This window comes from Rousettus aegyptiacus, unplaced genomic scaffold (assembly GCF_014176215.1).
Source record: "Rousettus aegyptiacus isolate mRouAeg1 unplaced genomic scaffold, mRouAeg1.p scaffold_m13_p_9, whole genome shotgun sequence".
Lineage (NCBI taxonomy): Eukaryota > Metazoa > Chordata > Mammalia > Chiroptera > Pteropodidae > Rousettus > Rousettus aegyptiacus.
The window spans coordinates 100714800-100732796 of record NW_023416312.1 but is presented as its reverse complement, the minus strand read 5'-3'; the positions used below and the strand labels follow the sequence as shown (position 1 = coordinate 100732796).

Below are 17997 nucleotides of genomic sequence, written 5' to 3'. Positions count from 1 at the left end.
AAGAGATTATGGTGAAAACAACAATCTACCCCTTCCCCTTCCTGTTTCGCGACCCAGAGATGACAGTTTTTAACCATTTCCACTTTTAGTTTCTCTGATGCTTACCTTAAAAACTAAATCATATGCTTATACATCTTTCTTGATGTGCCAACTCGAGGGAATTATATTCATTCCCTGAAATGAAAGAGGACGACTTGGCTTTTATCACTTCCCATGTTGAGATTCATATTCACATTTTCTCTGTAACTTTAAACAGTGGTTCCTGTTCCGTCAACTTTAGTCCGTATGGCACTTCCCCTCTGTAGAAAGTAACTGACATTAATGACCCTGCTTTTCCTCCCACAACCCTCACTTCTGCCTCCTAAAAGCTGTACTTGGTCATTCCCATAACCAGTCGTTAACGGTTATGCTCTGCCCTGCGGCCACATCCAGTGGTCACGGGGTAATTCTAAAGTTGAAAACCAGTCAACATCGTTGACATTTTTTATACATATGTAAATATTGTTTACCACAAGGCCTCACAATGAGTGTGAGGGTTACATTTCCTTCTTTATGGGTCTAGAGTCACAATCGCTGGACCACTCAAAGGAGAATGACCAATCAAGGCCAAATAGTTTCTCTTTTCTTTATACGCTATTGCTTGCTTAACATTCTTGCCAGAATGCAGCCTGCTTCATATTTGGACCTTGGCTTTCTTGCACAGCTCTTTGTTTTCCCCACTGTTTCCGATCGCTTTCCGCTTTTGTTGAATAGTGTTCCCTGATCGTGTCGTAAAATCCTCTAGCCATGCTATTTCTTTCCTGTGATTCTGCATTTCTCACCCTCAGAGGCCTTCCTCTCAGAGCTCTCTGCCCTCCTGCATTCTGAACAAGTATTTGCTCTGTGAGGTTGTACACAGCTGCTGCCTGGGTCACCCCTTCACTGCGCTCTTGGATTGGAGCCCCTGTGTCCCAGGACCTGTGCCTTTTACTTGGTTTAAATAACTTGCTCTGAGATAGAGCGCATGGGTAGTAAACTGTAGTGGACGCTATCGTTGCTTGCCCATGTCCCTTTTCCACAGAACTCTGGTCTAAGTCATCTTTCTACCTTTTTCTCGACTCCCGCAAGGATCCTGAAGTCGTTCCACACATTTCATTCCCTTGACAACTGTCATTGGTCAGGGCTGGACCTGTGGCCTCAGTTGGTCCACGCAGACTGAAGCGAAGGGCTTCAGTGGCCCTTTCAGGGGCAGCTGTCTTTCCCTTACTGGAAGTAAATAGGAAGGTGCCGCTGGCAGCTCTGGTGTAACCTCAGACTGAGGGACCAATCCTGAGGACAGCGCTTCCTCACCAAGGGTGGCGGCATAGGGAGACAGGAGCAACCTGGCGCCTGCCCCAGCTCTGGGATTCCAGCTGTGCAAGAGAATACGGGTTCTTACTGTGTACGCCAGTTCGAGTTGGCTTTTCTGTTACCTGCGGCCAAAAGCTCTGTAACAGACGTGTCTTCTGAGTCACGGCACGTCTGAAATGTCTTCTGCTCTTCTACTCGATTGGCTAAGCATGGGAGTCCAAGCCGAAAGTCATCTTCCCTCCTAACCTTGAAGGCGTTGCTCCCATTGTCTTCTAGTACGCAGAGTCAGTAATGAAACAGACTGATGGCAATCTAGTTGCGGCTCTTTTGTAGGTGGCCTTCTTTTCTTCCTTCTTCCCTAGAAAAATTTTTGGATCTTTTCTTTTTCTTTAGTGTTCTGAAATTGAATGAGAACGTGTTTAGAGTTGTGTCTTTTTCATTCATTCAGAATACTTCCGTCTATTGTGAGCTCTTTTAATATGCCAGCTTCCATCCTTTCATTTTGTTTCTTATGGAGACTTGTTAGCTTGATTTTGGACCTCCTATATAGGTCCTCTCTCTTGATCCATCCTTTCTCATTTTTCCTTTTTTTTCCCTCTAAATTTTGGAAGATCTCCTAGACTTTATTTTGTGTCCCTTCTGTTAAATTCTTTATTTCAGCCAAATCTTTTTTTCTAATTTATTGTGAAGCCTGTGTGCCCACTGCGTAGATTCAACAATTGTTAACATTTTTACATATCTTCTTGGTCTGCATAGATATGTACATTTTTATACGCTTTTGCTGACCATTTGAAAGGAACTCGCAGACAGCATGCATTTCATCCCTAAGTACTTCAGCATATTTCTCCTAAAAATAAGGACATTTAATATAAGCACAATGTCCTGAGCACATCTTTAAAAATTTACAATTCTCTAATGTTATCAAATAGCCATTCCAAATTGAGATTTCTCCCAAATGTCTCATAGCTGGTTTTTTTTTTGGTGGGGGGGGGGATGGATTGGGTAATAAGCAATTAGGATTTATACCTTGCGTTTGTATATGCTTCCTTTGTCTCTTTTAAGAACAGCCTCCTCACCTCCAGTCCCCATGTGACATTGACTTTTCGAAGCACCCAGCCCAGTCATCTTGTAGAAGACACATTCCAGATATGTCTCTTTTTTCTTGTTTATTTCTTATATTAATCATAAATGAGGAGTTAGTTCTGTGGGCTTTTTTAGGTAAACATTTGGGGCAAGAATATTTTTTCTTAGCATCACGTTGGCTGGTTCTCCTGTGATTCCTGATGCTGCGTTTTACTACTTGGTTGAAGAAGGAGGTGACTGCCAGATCTCTCCATTGTGCATGTACAGTTTTCCTGTTGTAATTGATAAGTAATCCGTGGGGTGACGCTTTGGCACCGTGGGAAGGTCCTGTTACCCAGCAGCCGCTCACCTAAGGATTTTAGCATGTTCACCGATGACCCTTGCCTGCATCTGTTATTACATTGGGCTTTACCAAATGATTCTGTGGTCTCTTCTGCATTTAATATTGGCATTCTGAAAAGAACTTTCCTTCATCAAGTAAGGAGAAACTATATATCCTCCTAAAAAGACAGTGTAAATGCTAAATTTTTTCCTTTAATTACTAACTTAATTACCAACTTCTAGAGTAAGGAGTTGATATAATCCTCATCTCACCTCAGATGGTAGCAAAATATTTGCTGTCGTATTTTCTCTTTCATGTCAATATGGACTCATGGAATTATTAAATGTTTTACAGTTTAGCTACAGTCACTATATTTTGATCAAATTATTCCACATTTGGTCAGTGATGCTGGCACCTGTGTCCTCTTGGCATACCCTCATTAATTTGTCTTTGAGCGATTCTTTGCCTTCTGGCATAAGACATTCCATCCAGCATGTGCTTTTCCTGCCCCAGAACTGGTTCCAAGAGCTCTGGTTCCTTTTAGTGGGAAATGCTATTTAGAATCCAAGAATTGGGTGCTAGATGTGCTCATTCTTACTGGGGTGACATTGCATCTGGGCCTTTTCAATGGACAAAGCTAGAAAATATATCAAAAAATTTTTTAAGTCATGGATACATAACGATATCTTCAGTGGAAATTTCACGCAAGAGGATTTGTCTTTAACTTTTATTTTATCCTTATTTATCTTTTTCTTAAACTGAAAATGTTGATTCCTAATTTACATTAACATAGTTACGTATTTGCTTTATCTTCTAATGTATGTAAAATAGTTGTAAAATTACAATATCAGTATTACTACTAACAATGAGAATGCTGAATGAAGCTTAAGATTTCTTTTTGTTCTTAAGAGCTATCTTACTACATATGTAAAATCAAGATTATTGTGTTCAAAAGTCACCTGGGGAATTTGCTTCTGGTAGTAGTGAGGTAGCTGTGTTGGACTACCCCCCTTGCAGATAACAGCTAAGAACTCTGGACAAAATTTAAAAACAACTAATTTAAAGGTACCAGAAAGTGACTAAAAGTAGGCAGAAACTGAGGGAAGTTGATATTTAGAAGAAGGGAACTGCATTAAGTGGATTTCTTGTTTATAATGGCTTTTCCCCCGAGGGCTGTCCTAGTCAGTGCTGCTGCAGGGAGGCCGAGACTCACATGGAGACCTTCAGTCTCAGGTTGAGGAATAAGAAGACAGTTCCGAGCAACCACAGTAGCTGGAAACTGAGGGCAGAAATCCTGGCAAGCGGATAATCACAGGCAGGGAGTCCAGATTATTCATATAAACTCTGCTCAACTCTAGCTAAGGCAAAAGAAATGAACAGAGGTTTCAGCTGCTGCCCACCATAAGGAAAACGGTTTGGAGTTTGAGTTCTACCAAGTCAGCTGCCTGGTAAAATAAAAAATCGGTAATCTTCATTGGAACATAACAATCCAAAGTCTGACAGCGTGTCACTCACAATGTCTAGACATTTGAAGAAATAGGAAAATGTAACTCTTATTCAGGAGCAAGGTTAAGCACATTTTTTTCTTTTTTCTTTCTCTCTCAATATTCTCAGTTCCTTGCCGTTATCCAGCAGTTTTTTTTCTTAAGTAGTAACTATTTTAGGCTTCGCAGGCCATATAACCTCCGTCACAAGTGCACAACTCTGCTGTTATAGTACAAAAGCAGCTATAGACAGTATGTAAACAAATAGGCATGGCTGTGTTCCAGTAAAATTTTATTCGCGAAAACAGGCAGTCAGATTGGGCCTGCAGGTCATACTTTGCTCACTCTCATTAAGAGAAAAGGCAGTCAACGGCAGTCTATCTCAAGATGACCCAGATGTTGGAATTAGCAAGGAAGGATTTTAAAGCAGCTGTTGTAACTAGGCTCAAAGACATAAAAGAAAATATGCCTGTAACAAGTGAACAAATCAGTAGTCCTAAATCTAATAATAGCAATAATTACATTAAATGTAAATAGACTAAGCATTTCAGTTAAATTATAGATGATAGGTTGGCTTAAAAAGCAAGACCCAACTGTATGTTATCTATAAGATAAGCAATTTTAATATAAAGACATACCTAGGTTGAACATAAAAGGATGGAAACAAATATACCATATAGACAGCACGGGAAAGCTGGAGTGGCTATATTAATATTAAAAAGGCAGACTTCAGAACAAAGGATATTACCAGAGATAAAGTGACACATTTCATAGTAATAAAAGCATCAGTTCATCAGAAAGACATCAGCCATCAATGTATATTTGCGTAATTACAGAGCTACAAAATACATGAAGAAAAACTGGCAAAATTAAAGAGAGAAATAGGCAAATCCGTAACCATACTCGGTAATTCTACTACCCTTCTCTCAACAATTGGTAGAACTAGATAAAAAAAATCAGTAAGTATGTAGGTCTGAACATTCTAGCCACCGTGCCCTAATTGACATTTATAGAGTAATACAACAACAATAATAAAATAATTTCATAACACATTCTTTTCATGTGTACATGATACAGTTCAACAGTGTGTCATAAAAAGTCTCAGTAAGTTTCAGAAGCTTGAAATCCTATGGATTACGTTCTATGATTAAAATGGAATTAGAAATAACAACAAGATCTAGAAGAAAAAACAAATATTTGAAAATTAAACTACATTTCTAAGTAACCCATGGGTCAAAGAAAAAAATCACAAGAAAAATTATAAAACATTTCAAGCAATAATGAATTATAATGAAAATACAACATATTAAGATTTATAGAATTCAGATAAAGGAGTGCTTATAGGGAAATTTATAGCTTTAAATGCATTTATTAGAAAAGAAGAAAAGTATAAAATTAGCGATCTAAGATTCTACCTTAAGAAGCTAGAAGAAGAGCAAAGTAATCCCAAAGTAAGTAGAGGGAAGAAAGGAAGTGATAAAGGTAAGTGCAGAAATCTATGAGATAGAAAACAAGACAAAGAATAGAGAAAATTAACAAAGTCAAAGTTGGTTCTTTGAACATATCAACAAAGTTGATACTCCCCTGGCCAGACTAATCAAGATAAAAAGAGGAACACATACGTTAGCAATATCAGGCATAAAGGGGGATGTTACTAAAGCCTCTCCAGACGTTAAAAGGATTAAAGTGAATGTTCTGAACAGCTGAAGTTGACAACTCAGATGAAATGGACAAATTCCTTGAATAACAAGACATATCAATCTTATGTAATATGAAATAGAAACTATTAATAGTCCTTTAGTAAAAAGATTTAATTCAATATTGAAAAATTTATCCACATATTTTTCTACAAGGAAAATTTTAGGTCCAGACGGTTTCAGTGGTTAAATTTATCAAACATTTAAGAAATAATACCGATCTTACATAAGCATAAGCCTTTAGAAAGAGAAGAGGAAGAAGAAACACTTCATATTTGTTTTATGAGTCCAGCATAACCCTGATACCAAATCTTATAAAGACATTACATAAAAAGAAAATTGTCCATCAATATCCCTCGTGAACATAAATGTAAATATCTTAATAAAATACAGTTGCGTGTGGCATATCAACATTTCGGTCAATGATGGATTGGATGTATGATGGTGTACCATTTAGCCAAGGTGTGTAGTAGTAGACTCTACCATCTAGGTTTGTGTAAGTACACAAACCTATGTTTGCATAATGATGAAATTTCTTAATCATCTGTCAGAATATATCCCCATTGTTAAGTGGCACATGACTGTATTAGCAAATCAAATCCAACAATATATAAAAAAGATAATACAGCCAAGTGAGACTTATCCCAGAAATACAAAATATTTTCATTCAGAAAGCAGTCTGTAAGGGAATAAAGGAGGAAAACCACATAATTATCTCAGTGAATATAGAAAAAGCATTTGATAAAAATCAGCGCCAATTCATAATGGAAACTTTGCAGATTAGGAATAGGAGAGAACTTCCTCATCTGATAAAATGCATTTATAACAGAGCTACAGATAAATTGCGTTTAATAGTAAAATATTGAACACGTTACCCCTAAAATCAGGAAAAAGGCAAAGATGTCCACTCTTAATACTTCTATTGAGCATTGTACCAGAGGTTTTAGCCAGTATGTTAAGGCAAGAAAAAAGATATAAGGCATTAATATTAAAAGGAATATGTCTAACGAAATGCACTGTATACTTGAAACCAATTTAAACAAATAAAAATATATAAAAAGGAAGTAAAACTTTCATTTTGGAGGTAATGTAGAAAATTCGAAAGAATATAAAAAAGAAACACAAGAAAACAATTCTACTAGAACTGAAATGAATTCAGCAAGACCTCATGGTACAAGGTCAATTATACAAAAATTAACTGGAAAAGAAATTTACACTGCAGTACCAATAGGAATAATTCAATGAAAAATGTACAAAATCTATACAGCGAAACCGAAAATGTTGCTGAAAGAAATTAAAGATCTAAATTAAATAAATAGAAAGCTATACCATGCTCATGGATTGGCAGACTAAATAATCTTTACAGTGTCAGTTCTCGTATTGATCTGCAGGTTAAGCATAATCCCAATCATAACTACAGGTTTTTTTAATAGAAGTCAACATGCTGATTCTAAAATGTATATGGAAATGCAAATGAAAAGTACTTGGAGTATCCAAAAACAATCTTGAAAGAGAACAAAATTGGAACATTTATACTACCTGACTGACTGACTTACTGTAAGTCTGCAATAATCAAGACTGCCTGGTACTCGTATAGGGATAAATTTATAATTCAGTGGACTAGAGAGCCCAGAAATTGACCTAACTTCTGTGATCATTTGATTTTTAACAAGGTGCCAGGGCAGTTCAGTGGGAGAAAGGAAAGCCTTTTAAGCGGATAGTTCTAGATGATAGCAAATGACATCCATACCAGACAAAATTGAACCTCGACCCTACCATATTAGCTCCCTAGGGCTGCCATAACAAAGTACCACAAACTGGGTGGCTTAAAACAGAATGTGTCTGTGGGGCTCTGCTCCCTCTGAAACCCGGAGGGTAATCCTTCCCTGCCCCTTCCTTCCTTCCGGTGGTTCGCTGGCAATCTCTGGTGTTCCTTGACTTGAAGCGGCATCACTCCGGTATCATCTTTTCTCATTTTCTCTGTGTCTGTGTCTTCACATGGCTATCTTCTCATAAGGACACTGGTCATATTGGAATAGGGATCCACCCTACTCCGGGATAACCTCATCTCAACTAATTACATCTGCAAGGACCTTATTTCCAAATAAGGTCACATTCTTAGTTACTAGGGGTTAGGTCCTTCAACGTTATCTTCTTTGAGAGGACATAATCTGACATGTAATACCACCTCGCGCCATACGTAAAAATTAATTTAAGGTGGATTATGGACCTAAATGTTTTAAAAGCTAAAATATAAAGCTTCTAGAAGAAAACATAGGAGAATATCCTGAAGATAAAGGATTCTTAGGCTACAGAAAGCAATAACTATTAAAGGGAAAATGGGTAAATTAGACTTCATTAAAATTCAAAATTTTTGCTCCTCAGGATACCATGAAGAAAATGAAAAGACAAGTCACTGAAAACATAGTTGAAATAAGTCACAGAGAAAACAGAAAGGCATATATCTGACAAAGGAATTGTACTGGAACATATAAAGAAGTACAACTCAATAAAAAACCTATTTTTAAAAGGTGAAAAAATTCGAATAGACACTTCACAAAGGAGGACATCTGAGTGATGACCAGTATACCTATGAAAAAGTGATTAGCATTAGTCATCAAAGAAATACAAATTAAAGCCACAATGAAATACCACTACACACCCACTGGAATGGCCAAAATTGACAACACCAAATGTTGCTGGGAGTGTGGGATAGGACTGACTAAGAAGTGGCACTCGGGAACTTTCCATGGCCATGATGACATTTTCCATCTTCATAGGGGTTTAGCTTATACAGGTGCATGCAGTTGATAGAACTCAGCAAATGCCACACTTAGCATTTGTTATTTCACTGCATGTACATTTTACCTGAAAAGCTGAAAATAACTTTTCAATTCCCATTAATGATATGCATGCCGAAGTGTTTGGGGATGAAGTGTACTGGTGTGGAAACTTTGGAACGCATCAAATATAAATGGATTGATGAATGGATGAATGATGTCAATGGTCGAATCTAGATGATTACTATGTGGGTGTTTATTTGTTAAATTTTTCTGTATGTTTGAATTTTTCTTTACAATGTGTTGGGGGAAAAGCCACTTGGAATAATTCTCTTCTGTGTGGTTATGTTATGGATTTGATATACAGTTTGTTTGTTTTCAGTTTTGTGGTTCGCTTGCTTCTCTATTTTTAGAATACATAAAGTATTTAATGGTTCCAAAGACAAGCCTAATTTAATACAGGGAATTACTATTTCAGTGATCTTTGTTTAGTTATAATTGTGGAATAACGAAAGTTAGAAATATAGTAGTGATTCTTTATGTTAGTGGCCTATGTGCACTTTTTATGTGCACGTAAACGATACGTATCGTTTTTGTAATTCTCTTTCGCTGTATTTGTTTGATTATATTTAGTGAAATGCAATTTGATATCTGTTGAATCTAGCATAATCGGCTTGAATTTTAAAACACGCCACTCCTCAGAAGTCACAGTTTTGTCTCTATCCCCTTTGATCCTGTTTCCCCGACCCTTACAGGTGACTGGGGTTTGATTTCTTGTTCACCCTTCTTGTGTTTCCTCTTGCAAAGATAAGCCAGTAAATGTACGTATTTTTTAATTTCTTCTTTCTTACATAAAAAGTTAGCATGCCAGATATACTGTTCCACACCTTGTTTTTAGTTTGCTCTCACTTCGTCTCTCCCGAAGGTCACCCCCGTCAGCATAGACACCCTCCTTGCTCGTGGCGGCGTGGGCTCTCCCTTCCTCCTTCTTGCTCCTGCTGCGCAGACTCTGTTGTGTAGCGACCCCAGGCTTCAGTCCAGCAGCTCCCCGTGGATGGACGTTCGGGCCCTTTTCAGTCCTCCTGTAAACAGTGCCACGCCGTCGCTCTGTATTTGTAGCTAACCTGTTTTTAATTCTGAGCTCTTTTATCATGTCTGTTTCTTTCTTGTTGTGGACATTTTGTTCTGGTTTTATGACTGTATTATTTTCCAGAATTACTCCAAGAATATTATGTGCTTCATCTGGGGACAGACTCGGTGTCTCTTCCATGTTGCTGGGCTCTTCCTCTGATCCCAAAGAGCTGTTCGGGTCGGAGACGAGAGGCCTGGGTAGCTGGCGCTCTGCCCTGCTCCGGTGGCGTCGCCCGTTTCCTGTGGGGGCTCTCCCCTGAGGGGAGTTTGGAGTAGGCTTTCTGTAGGGGGCAAGGCAGGTTGGCCAGCAGACTCGTTTTTGGGGGGACGCTGAGTGGAGTCAGTCCTTGTGCCATGGGCCCTCAGAGGCCAGAAAAGAGGTGGAGTTCACCTGGGTTGCTGCCAGCCATACCAGGGGCCGTGGGAGGAAGGGCAGGTTCCAGCCATTGATTTAGAAAAGACCCTTTGGGTTCTTGCCTGTGCGGCAAAGTGGCAACTTACCATTCCAAGTGTGCCCCACTGATTAGCCCTGGCCTCACCTGGGAGCTTGCTGGCGCCGCCCTGTCCCAAACCTTCCGGGGCAGAGGCTGACAGCAGAGCCTCCAGGTGACCCACGTGTACGTGAGAATCTGAGGGGCGCTGCTTGCCCTTGGTCTGCTCTACTCTGTGAGCTTCTTGGGGTTCTAATAGGCACATGGACTCCCATCATCGTAGCTCCCTTGTACTACGTACTCTGCTCTGTTCTGTTAGCCAGCAACGTGCCCCTCTTACTTCCAGCATCTGGAGATTTGTCGTACATGTCTCACCTGCTCACAAGTCCCCTCCTGCTGTCGTCGCCGTGAGAGGTGTCCTCCTCTCCACACATCTCTACTTCGCTGCCTTGAGGTTTGAAGGGCTAGGTAGTAATGCGTCTGTGCGGTTGGTCATCCTCTCGTGAAAGATTTTAAGCAGGGAGGTAGCTGTGATGTGGTGAACTTTATCAGAGGTGATGGGGACAAAAGCCAGATTGGACCGGGCGAGTGGGAGGTGAGGGCGTGGAGAGCCCGTGTAGACAACTCTTTTTGAAAAGTTTTGCCGTGGTGGGGACCAGAGAAATGGGGATGGGCTCCAGGGCGATGTGGGGTCGCAGTGGGTCTTTTTCGGGTGGGTGACTGAGAGAGCATGCTTGCGTGAGGAGGAGGGGTAGAGGCCTGGCGTGGCGAGCGAGCACCCGAAGGCAGGCTTTGGGCAGGCGCATGGGTCCTGTGTTGAAGCTCAGGAGTCTAGTGAGAATTAGAGCTCAAGTAGAAGCTGTCGAGTTTACGGGGCAGCTGCAACAAAGTGCCCCAAACTGGGTGGCTTACAGCGACAGCAGTGTATTCTTGCACAGTGCTGCAGGCCAGAGGTCCAAAGTCAAGGTCTCAAAGGACCTATTCACTCCAGAGGCTTGAGATCCTTTACTTAGCTGTATCTGCAAAGACCCCTTTTCCAAATAAGGTTGCATTCATAAGTCTGAGGGTTAAGACAGATGCAAGCCTTTTGGAGACCACCATTGAACCCACCATAGAATCCTGGCCATCTCCAGGACAGAAGGGCGCAGGGAAGGCCAGGATCCCCACAGAGCAGTTGTTTCCAGTGGATCCAGGCTGTGAGTAGATGGGCGGTGGCGGTTCAGTTCTGTTCCGTGTAGCACGACGCAGTAGTTCAGCTAAGGGAGTTCACGGTGGCCTTGCCGAGATGCTCATCTTGTCCTGCGTAGTCTCCACGCGGCACCCACAAACCTCGGTCTGGTTGCCACAGCTCGGCAGCTGGAATAGGACAACCCTCGGTATTCACTGGAAAGTTCGTGTGCTTAAATCAAGTGTTCCCTTAGTCCATTCTCATGCTTCCGAACCTTGTTCTAGGACTAGACGTGGAAACGAAACATTTGAAGGTGTTAAAATACATAATCGTGCTCTTCAAGACAACTTGCTAAAGGTGCGCATGTTCTGAAGGACAGCCACATCTTTTTATTCTTTCCCACCAGAGTTAAACAACTTTTAATAATGGCTGGGGCTGGTGCCAGAAAATTTAGTCCCAATTATTTTTGTCTCCTGCAAAAGAAGGACCGTCCTGTGCGTTCAGCTCACAGCCTCTGTGCCCGACTCTGTTCATCCCTTGCCTCGCGGGCCCCCAGGCGCCAGTGACGGCACCCTCTCTCCTCTGGCCCCGCCGCCCTCGCACTCGGACACGTCGGGACTGCTCCCTGGCGGGCCACCTCCGGAGCCTCACCACTTTCTTGCTTTGTCACGCTCAGTCGATGAAGCCCCAACCCCGGGTGAAATTCGGTCATCTGCCTGCCCCATCCCTGCTCTGCCATGTGGCTGAACATGGCCCCCCGACTGCTCCCGGTTCAAGTTCACGTCCACTCCAGGAGAGCGCCACGCTGCCCAGCTGGCCCACTGCAACTCCCCGGTGTCTCCTGTCTCCTCGCTTCTCCCACCCTCCTCATCAGCTGTCACACCATCTTGCAGCTGATACCTCTTTTCCTGGTTCCCAGAGAGCAGGGGAGCTGTCGGAGGAGAACGCCGGCGGCCCCGCGTCTCCTCGCCCCTCCCCTGGGCCCTCGCTTCTGCTCTGTCCAGGGTCTCTCCAGGCCTCTCCCGCATCAGAGTCCTCCCTCAAAGCTGGCTCCTTCCCACCCCGCAAGAATGCTGCTGCTGCTTCGCCCACCTGGAGCGAAGCTGCTCTGGGTCCCACCGCCCTTCCAGCTCCTCCGCTTCCGTCCTCCAGCAGGCTCCCCTCTGCCCCTCCGCATGCTTTTTTGAGCCCAACCCCAGTCGGTCCTTTGCCGATGACCTTTGTGTTGTTAAATCCCCGAGCCAGTTGCCACTTCTCCTCTTCCCCAGCCTGTCAGCGTCAGTGCCCCCAGTGTCCGTGTGAGTCAGTCCCTTCTCTCCCATGAGGCTTTGCACCAGTGTGCACCTTCTCAGTGGGGCCTACCCAGACCACCCTGCTCTTTCCAAGCCACAGCTTTGGTCCCCTTCTAACAGCATAGACGACCGATCGCGTTTAGCTTAACTGTCGTCTGTGCTGGGGCAGAGCTCGACAGGGCAGGGTTGGCCACTGTGTTTATTTGCACAGGTAGCTCAGGCACCTGGAATGGTGCCTGGGTGTTCCTCAGCGCCCCACGTGGTGTTGGAGGGCCTCGGGCTCACACTTCCCTTCTGTACCCTCACTCCCGAGGCGATCTGGTCCAGCCTCGTGGCTCTCTGTTCCATCTGCAAGCCACTGGCTACCAGATTTGTCTCCAGGCTGACTGGGTCACCTGCACTTTAGACCTGTGCTTCCAGTGCTGACTCAGCATCTCTGCCCAGCCTCTAACAGGCCTCTCCGGCTGAACCTGTTCACACCTGACCCCCAGCCCCAGCACCTTCTCTCTCCCTGCTCTTCCCGCACAGTGCTCTCCCTCACACCACGTCCCATCCATCCACGATCCCTGTGCTTCTCCGTAACGAGTTTGCCCCATCTTTTCTGGTCCCTTCCTGGTCCAAGTGCCCAGCCTCGCCACCTGCCTCTGCCCTTGCCCCCTGAGTCTCTTCAGTCCTGTAACAGTTGGACCAGAGTGTGGTGCTCCTCTGTTTAGGACCCTCCCGTGGGCTCCCCTCTCCCATGGAGGCAAAGCCGAAGTCCTTACAGTGGCATACAAGGCCCAGTGCGATCACCTCTTTTGCTGCTCTCCTGTCACTCATCCACTGTGGCCTTCCTGGCCTCTTTGCTCCTCCCTGAGCCCTCCAGGTACACCCCTGCCTTGGGGCTGTGGCCCTGTCCTTCCCTCTGTTGGGGACATTCTTCTACCAGGTATCGCACGGCTCTCTTTTTGGTCTCCTTCAAGTCTGCTCAAGCGTCACCTTCCCATTGCGGCCCTCCCTGAAAATTGACTCCTGCCCCCACCCCACCACTTCCCCTGCTCGCCCAGCACTTGTCACCATGAGCTGTATGCCATTTCACTCACTGGTTTTATTTGTGTTCCCGCCCTTTCTGTCTCCCTCCTCTCCTTCCCACCAGAATCTAAGCCCCAGTGAGGGCAGAGACTTTTTTTCTTTCATCTCTTACCTGCTGTATCTCCAGTGCCTAGAATTGGCATACTTATCGGATGAATGGATGGCTGCCTGGATGAATTCTGAAGTGGGACCTTGCCCTAAGATTCCATCTAATGCTAAGAGAGGCAGAAAAGAATGCACCCTGTTCTGCTATTGACCCTTTAGCTTCTACGTGGCCAAGAGGGACAATATTGTTTATCTGTTAATCAAACCTGCAACCTGGAGTCAAAAGGTACACATAAGGGGCAAGTATGTGGAGTTAAGAGTTTGAGTTACTTTTTGGGGATTTGCAGTTATCGAGAAACATGGAATAAATCGATGAGCATCTAAATAGCACCTATACAATTGCCCCGCTTTTTAAACATACATCCTTTATGAGTGTATAATTTAACAGCATGATTTCCCAATGCAGCTTTACAAAACAGGAGAAATGAATTTTAAAGGCTGTCAGGTGCCTTTGCAATCTGTGGCTTGGTATTTGTGTAACAACATTTGTGTTTTGCCAGCAGATGTGCTGCTTAAAGTACCCATGAGAATGGCCTTTGTGGTTTTCCGCCTAACTGGACAAGAACCTCAGGAACCGATTCCTGAGAAGAGTCTGGCACTGCCCACCCCGACTCACTGGCCCGAGGGGCCTGAGCACTACCCCCTTGGGCCCTTAGTGACCCCTACAGACTTCTGGAGCAGACTCCTCAGGGCCTTCCCCCGCCTAGTGTAGCACCTGGTGTGGGTGGCTGACGGAGTCCCTCCCGGGTCTCCCAGGAGCAGTAAGGGGCAGGGTTTCTGGCTCACCGCGTGACCTCTGAGCACGTGCGCGCCCCTACTGTCTGCACTTAGCGTCGGGGCTCACTCTGCAGGCTGGGGCCGCACGTCTCCCGGCCTGGGGGCCAGAGTAGCGGAGAGCAAAGTGCTTTGGCTGATTGAATTTGTCTGAGTCTCAGCCGTTCGAACAGTGTTTTTTGTTTTGTTCTGTTCAGGTTATGACGCCCATACTGTGAAGGAAAGGAAAAGAATCTGGTGTTGTAGGAGGTGATGTGTTGTCATTAATTGTTTTATTTTTAAGTTTTCTGTATTTTTGCAATGAGGCAAGTTTTCTTTGAATAAATAATACTGGGACCTTATCACATAGAAGGCATATGTGTTGTCCTCAGTACTTCTGAATTATCTGGGTTTATTTTTGTCTCTTGAATTCACTTATAAACAACTCAGGCTGCATTTGTAGCCAACAGAAATAGGAAGAAAGAATCTCAGAGTTTATTTTGTCATTTTTCAATAGCTTGAGTTATAGTGATAGCGATAACTTAGTGAAAAAGCTGTTTTGTGAGTAAACCTCATATATAGTTTATCGTGAACATTTTTTTGTTTCTAAGCACCTTGATACTTTTTTTGTGTTAAAAGACTCTCCCATTGTGCGGATCTTGGGTAGGAGGCAGGTGAACCCTAGCTTCGACTTAAGAAAGCCTAAAAGCGGAGTTGGAGGCTTGTGGTGTCCTCTTCTCATGTGCCCTGAAGACTGGGGACAGGCTGTCCACAGCCACTGCAGTGGGTCCGTGAATATCTGGGATCCAGAGCCCCTGATTTTTTTCCTCCATCACCCTGAGCAGGTGACTTCGCTCCTCACGGTTGCCTGTGGTCACAAGATGGCAGTTGCAGCTCCAGCCATTGCATCTTCCTCTCCAAGTAGGAAGAAGGAGACTGTGGGGAAAGGGCAGAAGGGCACTTGCCAGCCTACTTTCCAGTCCCATTCAATAATTTTCATTTCCATCTCCACATCTAGCATTTTTTACTGAGGAGCAAACAGTGACTACAACGGCAATCATTTAGTTCTCACTAATGGGTCTAGATCAGCTGCAAGATGGGGTTCAGATTTGTTCTCAAGCTTGTGGTTTCAAGACCCAGGAGAGAAAAACAACTGCCAGGGACAGTCTCTTCTAGGTGGACGTGAGGAGCCCAGAAGGAGTGAGCAGAGACACAGAGGCCTCTTACAGTCTCATCCTCCTCAGTCCCCCCAGTGGAAGCCAGAGCAGGCGTGAGCAAGCACGGAGCCGGTGGGCAGGGATGTGTGCTCTGCCTGTAGTCCACGGGGCAAGAGCAGGCCTGACGACGACTAGAACAGGTAGCACGCTCTGCCGCCGTCTCATTGGCCAGAACGTCATCCCCACTCTGCTGGGAAGCTAGGAAATAGCTTTCCTTGGCCGAGCACAGGGTCCTTTTAGGAAGGCAGACAGAGAACCTGGGGGTTGGGGGCAGCCGGCAGTGCCTGCCACAGAGCATGGGTATTCCATGCCCTTACCCACTGGAAGCTAGGGGATGGTGGTGAGACTGAGGCCTGGCCAAATCCATTTTGCCTTCAGGGACTTTGACTCTTGAGAAGTAGAGTTAAGTCACGGTAGTGGCACATGCGTCAGGAAGCAAGCAGCAGCGGCTAATGTCCAGTGACGAGGTGATGGTGGTGCCCAGGGTGGGTTTCCCAGCCAGCTGGTCCCTTTAGTACACATTAGCTGTGTTTTCAGTTGTACGGCTGCTTTGCTGAACTTAGTTCTCATTTACGTAACCACTTCTCTGGGCTCAGTTCTCTAGTCTTCTCTCCATTGCCAGATGTGCCAAAGAACTCCTTTGTAATCGAAGTTAGCTGGAGAGTTGGTTTCTGTTAGACTTTGATGCAGCGCATGGAGTCTGGGCGCAGAAAAAACACGCTTTCACAATTTTATCTTGAGATAACACAGGTTTTTTGAGCCACGTTGCCTTAGGAGTAGTGTATGTGCTGCCAAAGTGAGCACTACGTTGCCTTAGGCTTAAATCCCTGCTTTTTTACCTACTAGTTGTCGAGTTACTTTTCCCTTCTCGAGCCTCAGTGTTGCCTTCAGTTCAACATCGCTTTTGCGTGTCGCTGAGTGTTCAGTGAGACAGTGAGTAAAGCAGTGATTGTGGAGGAGTGGGAAAATGTCCTGGTCTGAGCTTTTGGATCCACCATACACCATTTGGGTAACGGGCTAGTAATTTAGGAGTTCTGATAGTGCTCAAAGGGTCCTCTGGAAAGAGGGTAAGGAAGTGTGGTACCCCTGTGAGCTGGCTCTCCGTCACACCGCGGCCTCCATCAAAGCACCATGCTTGACAACATAGGCCGTTCAGTGAATGCATGCGTGCGTGCGTGCTCAGGTGCAGTTCCATGCGATTTGGGCGAGTCTGGAGTGATTCGGCTGGGAAAACAGTTCAGCTGCATGTCACCATCCAACGAATCATTCTAGGCTTAATGCCTCTGACGTGGCAGTGAGAACAGTCATCTTGGGCTATTCAACAGTCACTTATCATGAGCGCTCTTGGGCAGATTTTAAAATTTTCCTTTTAGTCTAGACTTGAACGCAACAGTCATTATTGCTGACTTACCACTACTCACCACTAATAAACAGGAAATTCATAAAAGGAGATACAGGTGGCTAATGAAGATAGGAAAAGAGTTCTGCCTCAGTGACAATCGAAGAGACACAAATGAAAACGAAAATGTTTAGAGTGTAGAATTTAGTTAATAATAGCGTATCACTATCGGTTCGTTTGTGCTGTGTAATGCAAGATAACCTTTAATAAGGATGTGTGCTACATGGCAACTGTCGGTGTTGTCTCCTCAACTTTCCTATAAATCTAAAATTGTCCTAAAAATAAAGTTTATTTTTAATTTCAAAAAGAAAACAAAGACGATACCATTTTCACCTACCGAATCTGTAAAGATCGAAAGGACAGAAACAAAGGAAAGACCTAGGGCCGGCCAGTATCGAGGTCCCTTCCTGCTGCACGGCTGGCGCCCGCATCCGGGGCCAGCCTGCACACGCAGCCCGTGGGCACATCTGGGTGCACTGTTGAGCGGTGTCCCACCCACACGGCTCACGGCTCAGGAAGTGCAAACTCACGCTTGGTCTGTGAGTGTCCCCGCTAGCACCCGGGCCCCTCTTTAGGCAACGGCTGCTTCCAGGGGCCTGCGTGTGTTCTTTCAGGCGTTCTGTGCATGTACAAATGCTCAGAAACCTGGATTTATTTTCTCTACACCCGCTCGGGTCAGTGTGACTCAGGTATGTTTTTGTCCATTTATCTACATTACTAAATTCACTAGTGTAT

At 44.3% G+C, this 17997-nt stretch overlaps 1 protein-coding gene across 4 annotated transcripts in view; it reads left to right on the top strand.

The window, feature by feature from the left end:
• MECP2 (methyl-CpG binding protein 2) overlaps positions 1-17997 on the top strand; it is a 59855-nt gene that overhangs the window by 14736 nt on the left and 27122 nt on the right. Inside the window, exon 1 of one of the 4 annotated variants that reach the window (XM_036226580.1) lies at positions 14143-17951. The exons of the other annotated variants lie outside the window; for them this stretch is intronic. The gene's annotated coding sequence lies outside the window, so the exon portion shown is untranslated. Of the gene's footprint in view, positions 1-14142; positions 17952-17997 lie in introns of those variants that run through there. 4 annotated transcript variants of the gene reach the window in all.